General features: G+C 44.9%; 1 protein-coding gene across 1 annotated transcript in view; it reads right to left on the bottom strand.

Moving 5' to 3' along the window:
• ANKS1A (ankyrin repeat and sterile alpha motif domain containing 1A) overlaps nt 1-14,088 on the bottom strand; it is a 3,005,277-nt gene that overhangs the window by 1,399,674 nt on the left and 1,591,515 nt on the right. The gene's annotated exons all lie outside the window — the stretch shown is intronic.

Here is a 14,088-nt window from a genome sequence, read left to right as displayed (position 1 = left end):
TTGAGACAGTAGATAGTTTTGGTATTTCAACATGTGAAACTGGCAATTTAGAGCCCTCATAGCTAGGGTGGAAGACGTATAAACTTTCTTTCCCCATCTATCCAAAGCCCTAGCCTCTTTATCTGGAGGAACCGGATTTTTAACAACAGAAGCCTTAACACCCTTAGGCCCCTGACTAACAGTTTCTGGGTCCGCCCTAGGACTCTAAAAAGAAACTTATGAGCTTCAGGCACCCTATAATACCTATCCGGCTTAACAGGAGCAGGAGGCAAGGAATCAGGATTAAGAGAAGCCTCTGCAAACACATCCTCCACAACATCCAGAACAGGAGGTATAGCCAAAGGCCTATGCTGGGGTAAAAACAGAAATTCCCTAAGCCTTTTCCTGGAATCAGAGAAATCCTGACCTTCCCACTTAAAATGCTCCCTCATGGAATGGAGGGTCTCTGAAAAAGAAAAATCCTCAGGAGGAGAAGCAGAAGGAGTAGAATCATCCACATCAGAATCAGAATAAGGAGAATACTCCTGCAAGTCTTCAGCCGAAGACTCTGAACCATCTGAAGCCTGCTCACAACTCCCCAACTCAGGTTCCACCCTAGGCCTCTTATCAGGAGGGGGCAAAGAACCTCTAATTAAGGTAATCAAATCTTCTGCCATTTTAAGCATATGCTTCTTGGGCACAGATCCTGAAGAACTAGGAGTGACACCAACTGAAGCTAAACCTGGCCTGCCTCTAGGAGAAGCCTTGGAAACAGAAGGCCTAACCACCCTAGGAAGGGAGGGGAGTACAGTAACCTGAGAAGCCCCTTCAGCCTGACCTGCCTCCTGAGAGGCCACATCCTGCAATAACAAGGTCTCCCCCTGGGCCTCCAGAGAAACCTCCGGTGGAACCACCGGCTCCAGCGATACCTCTAAAGAACCGGCGTCCGGTGCGGACGACTCTTCTACCCTGGGCTTAGCTGCTTTATCCTTGCGCTTCTTTGAAGAAGCGGACGTCGGAGCATCCGACGGCATAGTGTAATTGCACCGCTTCCCAAAGACTAACCTGGCACAATCTAACCTTCTCTTAATAGTGCGCTTATTGAATCTAGCACAAAAGCGACACCCAACAACGTCGTGCTCAGGCCCTAAACAAGGGATACACAAGGTATGATAATCTCTATGCGGTATCTGTTTCCCACAAGAAATACAGTTATTCACTTTTTCTGACATCCGGTAAACCACTGAGGCAAGAAGAAAGCAAAATATTCCCAACGGGTACTTAGCCAACTTTGACTCGGTCTGAAACTCCGAACTCGAAAAATTTCAGAACGCCGAACGGCACTTGCAACGCTGCTTCTGCATCGGACCATGCGGCAAAAAAGACTGAGGATATGACGTCGGTCATGCGCATTTGTACCCTGACGTCCTGATGTCAGTCTAATGCGCCTTGACCGATGTCAGCCTTATACTTTGATATTCGGGCCGACCGAGGACAGCGGACTACCCCAAGTGTAAGGACTGCAGCAATGTGAGATGAAGAACATCTAAGGGGGTGAGAGCCTTCCTAAATGATCTTGCTGTACTCTGTAGAATGAGCTGATGAGATGGAACTGGGAGGAGTATCCAAAATCAAATTTATAGTAGGGATGGGCAACTCAAAAGCCACCAAATTTAAGAATACAAACAAATGGGTAGGAGGGAGAAATAAAATGCAGCCAGAGATCAGCAAAATTCAGCAGAGTACAGCAAGCAGACCAAACAAACATTTCAGCTGAAAAAGAGATATTTCTAACTAAAACAGCAATGCTGTTTTTCAGCACCCCCAACTAATTAACTGATATTATTCACCGTTTGCAAAGAAATTCTATGCTACCTTTTTAAATTACCCTAGCTAAGAACTCTTAAAACTCCAACAGAAAACTTAAAACAAGTGTAATACAATAAGAAGATACAAAATAGAAGTGATCAAACCATAAATGAAAAGCTTCAATTCAAAATAAAATGCATCCTGAGATCAGCAATATTCAGGCAGAGTACAGCAAGCAGAAACCTGCAGCCTCATCCCAAGATACTGCCAGAACTCCAAGGCTGCAGCCTTCAAATAAGCAGCTCAGTGAACTTGACAGCAATCACAGCACATCATAACAAAAGCACATACTAGGATCAACTGTAAAAATGTATCAACCAAAGAAAATTGTTTATTAAACAAATTGACTGTTAAGCGATAAAACCACATGAGACTTACTCAGAACTGCTAATATTAAATACTAACCATTTAAATAACCATTTTATGATTACGTGACAATGAAACCAACCATCGTGACTATATAAATGAAGGATAATAAATCTTGAAAACATATTAGGACTGCTGAAACACAAACATCAAAAAACATTAAAGTAGTCAATATTATAAGACACAGTGATTACACAGGATATTGAAACATAGTGAATATCTGTTAAAAAAAACTTAAAAAAATAAAGCGAAAGTATTAGAAAACAATGTCAATTGTCAATACTGCTATTTTAAAAACCTTAGCTTTAAGACATCACTGATATCTGTAGAATCATTAATTAATAGGGTGACTGTCATCCACATTAACATGCCACTCAGAGATTTTGTTTCCTCCCTAGCAAGCTTCTGTAGTCACCATCGCTGTCACTTAAATTAACATTTCCTGTGACAAAAAAGTGAGTTTGCTAAAACTGCCATACCCAATATGTTTAGTCTGTGACAAACAATAGCAATAATTAAGAAATAGCTTCAAATATGGCATGTCGACACCTATAAACAAAAGCTGCTTCAGACTACAGATAGAGAGTAAACATTTGTAACAAAGCTAAAATATCACAGCAATTATTAACAGTTACATAACAGATTACATAAACACACCATCTTCACTCAAACAAGCACTACTTTCACACAAATTACAGGACAACCACAGGAATTTGCACTTTCCTAAATAACGTCCTTAGAAATAAAGAGAAAGTAAACATCTCAGGTATCCCACTTACAAATTAAAGATGGCATCAGAAATGTATTGTGTAAAACCTTATAACTTTAGATGTCTTTCTCTTCTATATGTTGCTGCATTCAAAACACAAGGGGATCTGCCTCTGGTGACTCTCGTACATCCTGTCATTTTACAAAAGATACATGCTACCGCTAGGGTGTGCATGACGTCCCGCGTCTCTCTCTGTGGATGTTGGCCATATACCGACATCGGGTACAAAATGGACATCAGCACGCTTCTTCCTCTGAACTGAATGCCGCCAGAATCAGTGACTACAGAGTGGGTACTCAAGAGTCAGGCAAGTGCAAGGGGGAAGGCAGGATGGGAAAAGTACAGTTTTGTACCTACCATAAATGTAGATGTTCGAGGATCCACATTGCTGCAGTCCTTACTATTGGGTAGTCCGCTGTCCAGTCGGCCCGAATACCAGAGTATATGGCTGACGTCGGTCAGGGCGCATTAGACTGACGTCAGTACGTCAGGGTACTAATGCGCATGACCGACGTCATATCCTCAGTCTTTTCTTGCCCCAGATGTCAGAAGACCCTAAAAAGACAAGGCCCAAAATACCTGCACCAAAAATATGTACAATATATACAGAAATATATACAAAAATATCAACATATAACCTCACCTACACAACCACCCCTAAACACAGAGGGGAAGGAGGGAGGGTAAATTGGACTGCAGCAATGTGGATCCTCGAACATCTACATTTATGGTAGGTACAAAACTGTACTATGTTCTTCGTTCCACATTGCTGCAGTCCTTACTATTGGGTAGAATCCCAAAGCAGAGGTAAGGGAGGCTGGCAAATCATAAAGAAGCAGGAGCTGACAACATGCCTTGCAAAATAGCTGTGGCAAAACCAGCCCTAGACTTAGAGTAGAGAGGAAGGTGATAATGCTTAGAGAAAGTATGCACTGAACTCCATGTAGCTGCCTCCAAAATATCCTTAGTTGCCACCCCCCTTAGAAATGCTGTTGAAGTGGCAGTAGCCCTAGTGGAATGAGGCCTAATCCCAGCTGGAATCTCCTTGCCATGATGGGAATAACAAAATGAAATGCAAAACCCAATCCACTTAGAAATAGTTTGCTTAGACACAGGCTTGCCCTGAGAACTCAAAGCAAAAGAAACAAACAACTGCTGAGACTGCCTGAAGTCCTTAGTCCTGCTTAAATAATAACGCAACTGCCTATGTACATCTAAAGTGTGCAAAATCTTTTCCCCTTTATTTTGGAGATCTGCATAGAAAGTGGGCAAATGAATAGTTTGGTTTAAAGCCACACTAGAAACCACCTTAGGCATAAAGGAAGGATTAGTACGTAATGATACCCTATCCTTATGGAAAATCAGAAAGGGCTCTACTGCCATAAGGGCCTGCAACTCAGAAACCCTTCTTGCAGAAGTAATAGCCAACAAAAAAGCAGTCTTCCATGACAAATATTTCAAATCAGCAGTAGCCGCAGGCTCAAAAGGTTGTAGAGTAAGTTTTTCCAACACAAAATTGAGATCCCAAGCAGGAGTAGGAGCTCTACGTGGGGGTCTTATATTCTTTGCCCCTCTGAGAAACTGCTTAACAAAGGATGCGAAAACAATGGTGGGTCACAATCATAGTGAGCTGAAATTGCTGCAGCATGAATCTTAATGGAAGAGAAGGACAAACCTTTGTCCAATAACTCAGTAAGATATTGAAGAGCCACACTCAAATTAGGCTCAGAAATATCCAAATTCCTTGCTGCACTCCAAAATAAAAATCTCTTCCATTTTTCTGCATACACTTTCCTTGTACTAGGTCTTCTAGCTTCCATAATCACATTTAAAACTTGTTGAGGAAGTTGAGACCGGCTGTCTCTCAAAACAGAATATGCCATGCTGTTAGATGAAGAGAGCGAAGCTTGACATTGAGCAGGTGGCCTTCTCTCTGAGACAACAGGTGCGGAATCAAGGGTAAAGGCCATGGAGGCTTCTTTACTAGACTCCTCAGTAATGGGTACCAGTGCTGCCGAGGCCAATCTGGAGCTATTAAAATCATCCTTGGCTTGTCTTGTCTGACCTTTAGAAGCACCTTTGGAAGAAGAGGAAGAGGTGGAAAGCATACACATGAAGATTTTCCCAACTGAAAGAGAGAGCATCCACTTTCCAAGGTGTGTGATGTAACCTCTTTGTGCAAAACTTTGGCAGCTGGTGGTTTAGTGGAGAAGCGAACAGATCTATGTCTGGAGTTCCCCAGGACACTGTCAACCTTTGAAATACATGAAGATCCAGTTTCCACTCGTGGGGATCCATGATTTGTCTGCTTAACACATCTGCTAAGGAGTTCTGTGCTCGGCAGAAACCTTGCCTGAAGAGTTAGTTGCAAGCTGAGCGCAGTCTCCCATAAAATCATTGCTTGCCTGCACAATGGGTAAGAATGTGTTCCCCCTTGTTTGTTGATGTACCACATGACAGTTGTGTTGTCTGTTAGAATCAACACCTGCCCTGGAAGAAGTAACTCCTTGAAAGCCATTAATGCAAACTGGACTGCTAACATCTCCTTCATGTTGATATGTAGATGCTGTAGTCTGGCAGGCCACTTGTCTTGTATCCACTTTCCATTTAGATGAGCTCCCAAGCAATGTCCGAGGCATCTGTCGTTAAAATCTGACTCGCCTCTGGCCGGGTCACAGAGAGTCCCTTGTTTAGGTGACATTCCTGAGCCCACCACAAAAATTCTTTTTGAAGGCAAGGTATTATTTGAATGACAGTGTCCAAATCCTGGCAGTGCTGTGTCCATACATTTTGAGATACCATTGTAGCTTCCTCATATGCAGTTTGGCATTGGGAAGCACCAGAATACAAGATGCCATGAACCCTAATGCTTGAAGGACTGTCCTTGCAGTCAGCACAGACTGATGAGATAGTTGATGGAAGTAATGTGATAGACTCTTTTGTTTGTCCGGGGTTAAAAAGGCCATCTGGGCTGCTGTATTCAGTCTCACACCCAGAAAGCACATGTCTTGAGAGGGTACTAGACTGGACTTTATTTCGTTCACAGAATACCCTAGGCATCTTAGCACTGCTATAACATATTCCAGATGCTGTAGAAGGTCTTCCTTTTCTTGAGCCAGAATCAGGCAGTCGTCCAAGTAAGGATAGATTTGAATTCCTTGTAGCCTGAAGTAAGCTATCACTGGAGCCAGAACCTTTGTGAATACTCTGGGCAGTAGATAAGCCAAAGGGCAATGCAGAGAACTGATAATGAAAATTTCCAGCTCGAAACCGCAGATACTTCCTGCAACTTAGCCTTATAGGCACATGAAGATAAGCCTCCTTGAGATCTAAGGTTACCATCCAGTGATCTTTGCCCAGCAGAGGTAAAAGCTGTTGTAACGTCAACATCTTGAACTTTGGAATGTCCAGATAAGTGTTGAGGAGAGATAAATCCAAAATTGGTCTCCACGTGTTCCCCTTCTTTGGTACTAGGAACAGGCGAGAATAAAATCCTAGGCCCCTTTCTGATACAGGGACTGGCTGAATGGCCCCCATCTGGAGTAACTGAGAAATTTGCTTGTGAGCCTCTTTTCTTTGTGGAGGAGGAACGTCTGGCATGCCTTTGAAAGGAGGCAATGTATGGAAATAAAACCTGTAACCGTGGTGAATGATATCCAACACCCATCTGTCTTGAGTAATTAAATCCCAATTTTCTTTGAAAAGAGACAGTCTTCCTCCCAAAGGAGCTGCCAGGCGAGAATCTTCTGGCAGCTGAAAAGGCAGGTCATTGCGTCTGTTTACGAAAGGACTGACCCCTGCCCTCACCAGAAGTCTGAGCAGGTGAACTACCTGTTCTAGGCCTAAAAGAACCTTGAGCTCTGCCCCTACCACGTCTAGACCTACCCCTAGACTGGGAGTCATAAGCAGGATATGTCCACCCCTTAGCAGGCCAATTTCTACTAAACTTGGTGGCTGCACCTGCAAAAATCTTTAACAGTTTGCATAGACTTAGCTTTGTCCTCCATTTTCTTTAAAACTGCTTCCACAGGCGAACCAAACAACACATCAGACTGTAAAGGAGCATCCAAAATCCTTGTCTTAACATGCTCAGCTAAATTCTGATCCCTCAACCAGGCATGCCTGCGAAGAACAGAACTAGTAGCAGCCACCCTCGAAGAGGCCTGTACAGCATCAAAACCACATTGCAAAGAATGCTTACCTACTTGTTCAGACACATGAACTAAATCCAGCAACTCTTTACACTCAATACCTTCCGCTAAAGCATCCACCTTAGATTTCAATTGTGAAAGGAGATAATTTTGATATTTTAGCATGTGAAACTGACAATTCAACGCCTCATGGCTAGAGTGGAAGAAGTATACACTTTCTTTCCCCACCTATCCAAAGCCCTTGCCTCTTTATCAGTGGGAACAGGATTTTTAACCACAGAGGCCTTAACACCTTTAGGCCCCTGAGAAACAGTTTCTGGATCCGCCCTAGGACTCTAAAACAAATACTTATGAGCTTCGGGCACCCTATAGTACCTATCAGGTTTAACAGGAGCAGGAGGCAAAGAGTCAGGGTTCAGGAAGCCTCTGCAAAAACATCTTCCACCACATTCAACACAGGAGGTATAGCTAAGGGCCTATGTTGGGGTAAAAATAAGAATTCCCTAAGCCTTTTCCTGGAATCAGAGTAATCTTGGCCTTCCCATTTAAAGTGTTCTCTCATGGAATGCAGAGTCTCTGAAAATGAGAAATCCTCAGGAGGAGAAGCTGTAGGAGTGGAATCATCCACATCAGAATCAGAATAAGGAGGAAACTCCTGCAAATCTTCCGCAGAAGACTCTGAAGCCTCTGAATACTGTTCCAAACACTCAAACTCAGGTTCCACCCTAGGCCTCTTATCAGAGGGCATAGAACCTCTAATCATAGTAATCAAATCTTCTGCCATTTTAAGCATATGTTTCTTAGGCACAGAACCTGAAGTGCTAGGAGAAGCCCCCACTGAAGCTAAACTTGGCCTACCTCTCAAAGAAGTTTTGGCAACAGAAGGAGAGGCTCTAACTACCTTGGGAAGAGAGGGAAGAACAGTTACCTGAGAAGCCCCCTCAGCCTGGCCTACCTCCTGAGAAGGCACATCCTGTAACAGTAAAGTCTCTGCCTGAGACTCCAAAGAAACTCCTGGCAATACCTCTGGCTCCACTGAGCCTTCTAAAGAACCGACGTCCGGGACTGCCGGTTCATCAACCCTAGGCTTCGCTGTTTTGTCCTTGCGCTTCTTGGGAAGCGGCGCCGGAGCATCCGACGGCATTTTATAATTGCAACGCTTCCCAAACACTAACCTGGCACAGTCTAACCTCCTCTTAATAGTGCGTTTGTTAAACCTAGCACAAGAGCGGCATCCAACAACGCCGTGCTCAGGCCCTAAACAAGGTATACACAAGGTATGGTAATCCCTATGAGGTATCTGTTTCCCACAAGAAATACAGTTATTCACTTTTTCTGACATCCGGTTAAATACTGAGGCAAGAAAAAACCAAAATGTTCCCCAACGGGGTACTTAGCCAACTCTGATTCGGTCTGAAACTCCGGTTTCGGAAATATTTCAGAACGCCAACCTGCACTCGCAAAACTGATTCTGCATCGGACCATGCGGCAAAAAAGACTGAGGATATGACGTCGGTCATGCGCATTAGTACCCTGACGTACTGACGTCAGTCTAATGCGCCCTGACCGACGTCAGCACATATACTCTGGTATTCGGGCCGACTGGACAGCGGACTACCCAATAGTAAGGACTGCAGCAATGTGGAACGAAGAACATCTATACAGCAGCATAGAGAAGAGAAGGACATCTAAGGTTATGGTAAGATTTTACACAACACTGTCGTCCTATTCATATGCTGCTGTACTCATAACAGAAGGGAGAGTACAGACGCTACTGCATTAAGAATAGGGTGGAGGAACTGAAGCATTTTCCACAAAGCATTGAAGGATGGCTCTGGCAAATCCCGCTCTGCCTCTGGACACAATGTCCAACTTGTAGTCTTTGGTAAAGGTATGGAAAGAGGATCATGTAGCTGCTTCTAAAATGGAAGCTGTATCCACACCCTTGAAAAAGGCTCCAGAGGACACCGCCTTAGTGGAGTGCGCCTTCCCTGGAGAAGGAAGGCTTCTGCCATGAGCAATATAACAAAAGGTGATGGTTTTGGATATCCAAGAGGATATGATTTGCTTGGAAGCAGGGTGTCCCAGGGCTCTTGCGTGGTAAGATACAAAAAGCCTGTCTGATTTGCGGATGGGTTTAGTCTTGGCCAGATAGTATCTAAAGTTGTCTGTGAACATCTAGGGTATGTAGAATCCTTTCAGCTGGGTTTTGGGGTGAAGGAAAGAAAGTGGGTAGATTGATGGCCTGATTCAGGGACAGCTCATTGACTACTTTGGGCATAAAGGTAGGATTGATGCGCAAGCACACCCTGTCCTTGTGGAAGCCTGTAAATGGATGGGAAGCCATAAGGGCTTGTAGTTCTGAGAACCTTCTGGCTGAAATAATAGCTACCAAGAGTAAGGTTTTACATGTACAATATTGGAGAGAAGTCTTTGCCCGGCTCTAAGATTGGTAGTGTCAATTTTTCTAGTACAAAGTTAAGATTCCAAGGAGGCAGACTGGGCTTCTTGGAGGTCTGGGGTGCCGAACCCCTTTTAAAAAAAAAAAAAGTTTAATTTCCAGCCTAGAAGCCAAAGGAGGAGTGACAGGCATGCATGCCGAGATGGCAGACAGGTGGGTCTTGATGGAGGAGTAAGACGGTCCAGACTTCATCAATTCACACAGGTAAGATAGGAGCACTGAGGGTTCCGCTACCAGTGGCTGTAAATTGTATTTTAGAAACCAGGCAGAAAATCTCTTCCACTGAGAGGAATGATTTTCTGGTATTTGGTTTTCTGGCCTCCTGGAAAACCTGAAGCACGTCCTCTGAATAAAGTTGTCTGAAGGGAATCAATGCTCTATCACCTGCAGTGTAAGGTTCAGAGTTGACAGTTGTGGGTGTATGAGCATTCCCCTCTCCTGTGTGAGTAGGTCCATATACTGGGGCAACTTGTGGTGATTGTCCTTGGCTAGATGTATTTAGTGGGGGGAACCAGTGCTGCCTTGGTCAATAGAGAGTCACCAACAAGATTTGAAGTTGTTCTTTCTGAATTCTTCAGCAGAACTTTTTGTATGAGTGGGAAGGGGGCAATGCATAAGCATACATCCCCTTTCAAAGGAATGAGAGAGCATCCACCCTCCATGCTTCAAGGTGTGGTACTCTGGAGCAGAAGGCTGGAAGCTAGCTGTTCACGGGGGAGGCAAATAGATTCACATCTGGAATACCCCACTGATGGACCAGGTCCAGGAACATATCCCTGTTTAGCATTCATTTGTGAGATTGAATCATGGTCCTGCTTAGATTATCTGCCATCACATTGTCTGCTGAGGGAATTTAGACAGCTTGGATGTTGACTTGTCTGCCTAGGGTGATTTCCCAAGCCTGCAGGGCTAACCTGCACAGGAGGTAGGACTATGCCCCCCCCCCCACCCATTTGTTGATGTACCACAGCACGGTGGTATTGTCAATGTACCAACCTCAGCATGCTTGGAAGGAGATGATCCTTGAAGATTTGTAGGGTTAACATCAGGGCTTTCATCTCCTTGATATTGATGTGTGCTTCCTGTTGATTGCGGATCCATGAGTTTCTCACTCAACATCCTCCGAAGGTTGCTCCCCAACCTGTGTCTGAAGCATCTTTAAAAAGGTCTTGTTTGGGAGGCACGGGCAGGCCTGGATTGGTGTTTATCTGAGCTATCCACCATTTCAGTTCCTTGGAAAGACATGGGAGCACTGGTATCATGAACTCCAATGGGGTACAGATGTTGTTTCCAGACTGCTCCCAAGTACCATTGGAACTTTCTCATGTGACGTTTTGCCAGGGGAACCATGGGGATGGTGGAGGTCATGAATCCCAGGAGCCTGAGGAACTTCCTGGCTGAAATGGCTCTTAGAAGGAGCAATTCCTTGAAGTAACCAAAGAGGGACAATATTTTTTTCTGGGGAAGACAGGCCATCATTTTTTTCCGTTAGGATCCTGCACCTCAGGAACACATGAGCCTGAGAAGGAATCGGGGATGATTTTTTGGGATTTAAAGTGAATCCTAGCCTTCTCAAGTGGGAAATGGTGAAGCTGAGATGTTGTACAACCATAGGAGCTGACGGGGTCTGAATTAGGATATCGTCTAGGTAGGAAAAGAGCTGGATGCCCTTCGTCCTGGCAAAGGCCATTACTGGTGCCAAGCATTTTGTAAACACTCTTGGGGCCATAGAGAGACCAAATGGCAAAGCACATAATTGACAGTGTGCAGAACCCACTGAGAAGTGTAGGAATTTCCTAAAGAGGGGATGGACTGGAATGTGTAAGTAGGCGTCTTTTATATCTAAGGACACTAAGAAGGCCTGGGGCAGGGAAGGAAGAGTAAGCATGCGAAAGGAGGGAACTTGAATGAAGGTGTTGAGATGGGACAAGTCCAGGATTGGTCTCCATAGACCTTCCTTCCTGGGAACTAGGAACATCCTAGAGTAAAATCCCTTTCTTCTTGCAAGTGCAGGGACTTCTTGAATGGTTCCATGATCTAGCAGCCCCTGTATAACTGAGGGGAAGGAAGGCAGTTGTTCTCGAGGGGGTTGGGGAATGCCTTTCGGTGTAGGCTTGGTCTCCCAACTCATGAAGTATCCCTGTTTTATTAAAGGGAGTGGCCAAGAGTTCTGGGTAACCTGATTCCAAGCTTGGAGAGAGAGGGAGACACGCATGGAAATAGGGGTGTTTGGATACAGTGTCTGGTAGTCACAGGCTACCAGACTTACCCTGAAAGGGCTGTTTGGTAGCAGGAGTAGAGGGAGCAGATTTGGCTGAGGACGGTTTCCTGGAGTCCCTCTTGCTTTTGGCTGGTAACTGTCTGTCAGGCCTTCTCACAAAGTAGGTTTTGGTAAGGTAGTTGCTTTGGAAGCGTGGGATCAGAGAGACAAATCTGTCAGATCTTTTAACTCCTTGCACTTCACTTGGAGGGTCATAAAAAGGTCAGCAGCAGTAGAACCAAACATCTTTATTTTCAAGGGATGCATCCAGGAGTTTAGACTTAAAGTCATCAGGGAGAGGCTGCAGCCTATGCCAAGTGTGTCTCCTAATGACAAACCCTGAAGCAGCAGCCCTAGATGAGGCCTCTACTGCATCATAATTGCACTTAATAGAGTGATTGACCACCTGAATGCAGGAGTTTAAACGGGGTAGATATTTTAGCCTTGGCTAGGGAGTCAGGGAGGTCCTCTAGTTGTTTAGTCACATCAGCTAGCAGGGCCAGATAGTATTTGGCCATGTGGGTTTGGAAGTTAATTGCTCTAACTGCTAGCATAGCAGAAGTGTATACCTTTTTCCCTAGGTGCTCCATTAACCTGCACTCCTTATTAGAGGGTAGGAGGGAGGTGGAAGGGAGCAGCTCAGCAGTTTAGTCAGTAGCCACAGCAATGACTGAAGAGTCGGCAGAGGGTGCTTTATACAAGAATTTAGCATCCTCAGGGACCTTATAAAATCTGTCAGGGCGTTTGGGTGCAGGAGGCCGAGAATCAGGGTTTTTGGAGGCATCCAAGAATGCAGGATGTACTGAAGGTACAAGCAGATGGGCTGGGAGACTCCATTTGCAAGAGGTCACAATACCTCTTCTGGGTTTCTGTAACTTAACTGCTGTCCCACTTAAAGAAATCTTTCACTTCAGCAATGGTTTCCCTGAAGGTGAAATCTTCACCTGGGGAGTCTGAGCCATTCGACTCATCCTCTGGGGAACCATACCCCAGAGGGGAAGCAATCTGTGAGGTATAAGTGAGAGATTCATCTCCTGAGGAATCCTCTTCTTCAGATGAAACATCCAGAGCAAGTTTACCTTTGGGGGTAGATGCAGTAGGGGCCAGGCAAAGGTCCAAAAAGGCATTCAGAAGGCCTTGGGTGAAGGCCTGCCAGTCAGGAAGATGTTCAGAGACCGTGAGGGTCGGGGAAGGAGCAAGATGTTTAGTTTTTTGCTGCATCTTCTTATGGAACTCTGACGACGAGGTATCGGAGATCTGGTAAAAAGTGGGAGGGCCGGATGCTGAATGGCACCCAATAATATCACAGGCAACATCTTCACAAACCACAATTTGTGAGACCCCAAGTGGACCCTCTGATATGTTGAGCCTACATTCCCTCTCGGTGACTGGCTCAGATACCTGTGATTCCCTCTGGGACGTGCCCTCAACTTCTTTAGCGGCTTCCACCTGGGGAACCGCCAAAGGGAGGTCCGAGGATTCTGGCTCGGACTCTTGGCCTTCACCAGCCTAGAGAGGTGCGGCTGGAGGAGAGGACACAGCAGTCTGCTCAGGCCTAGACTTTTTGGCCTTTTTGACTGGCGGCTTATCTGAGGGGCCAATGTTGGATCCATCGCTTTGGGCAACAGCTTTAGACGTTGGTTCTCTAGATAAAGTTTAAGGGCAGCTAAGTGACTCCTGAGGGTTTTGGGAACAAAGGCCTGACAAATACTACAAGTAGTATTGTCATGTTCCTGGCCTAAGCAAAAAAAGGCAGAGCTCATGAATATCTTTATGTGGAATTTGCCTTCCACACCTACACTTGCCTTTCTACCAGACATGAGCTCAATAGCAGCAGCAAAGGATAATAAAAAAAACCCTATGGGGTTCTTATCTGAAGTCGGATAGACGAACACATCACTTGTCCAAAGGAGCATCGACTAGAGCTGGCAGTCACACAGGCAGCAGAAAATTTCTGAGGAAGACGCGTGCTGACGTCCATTTTGTACCAGACATCAGTTTATGGCCGACATCCACAGATAGATATGCGGGACATCACAAGCACCCTAGAGGTAAGCCATCTATCTTTTGTAGAATAGCTGGACGTACGAGAGTCACCAGAGGTGGACTCCCATGTGTTATGAATACAGCAGCAGCATATAAATAGAAGGACGTGAACAAATTATAATCTGCTAATCAGTACATTAGCTAAACATGGTGTCTTTCTACAATGTCACAAAATGGATGAAGACAC

Source organism: Protopterus annectens, chromosome 7.part0, assembly GCF_019279795.1.
Source record: "Protopterus annectens isolate FY-2018-M chromosome 7.part0, PAN1.0, whole genome shotgun sequence".
NCBI lineage: Eukaryota > Metazoa > Chordata > Ceratodontiformes > Protopteridae > Protopterus > Protopterus annectens.
This window is presented reverse-complemented; position numbering and strand designations above follow the sequence as displayed.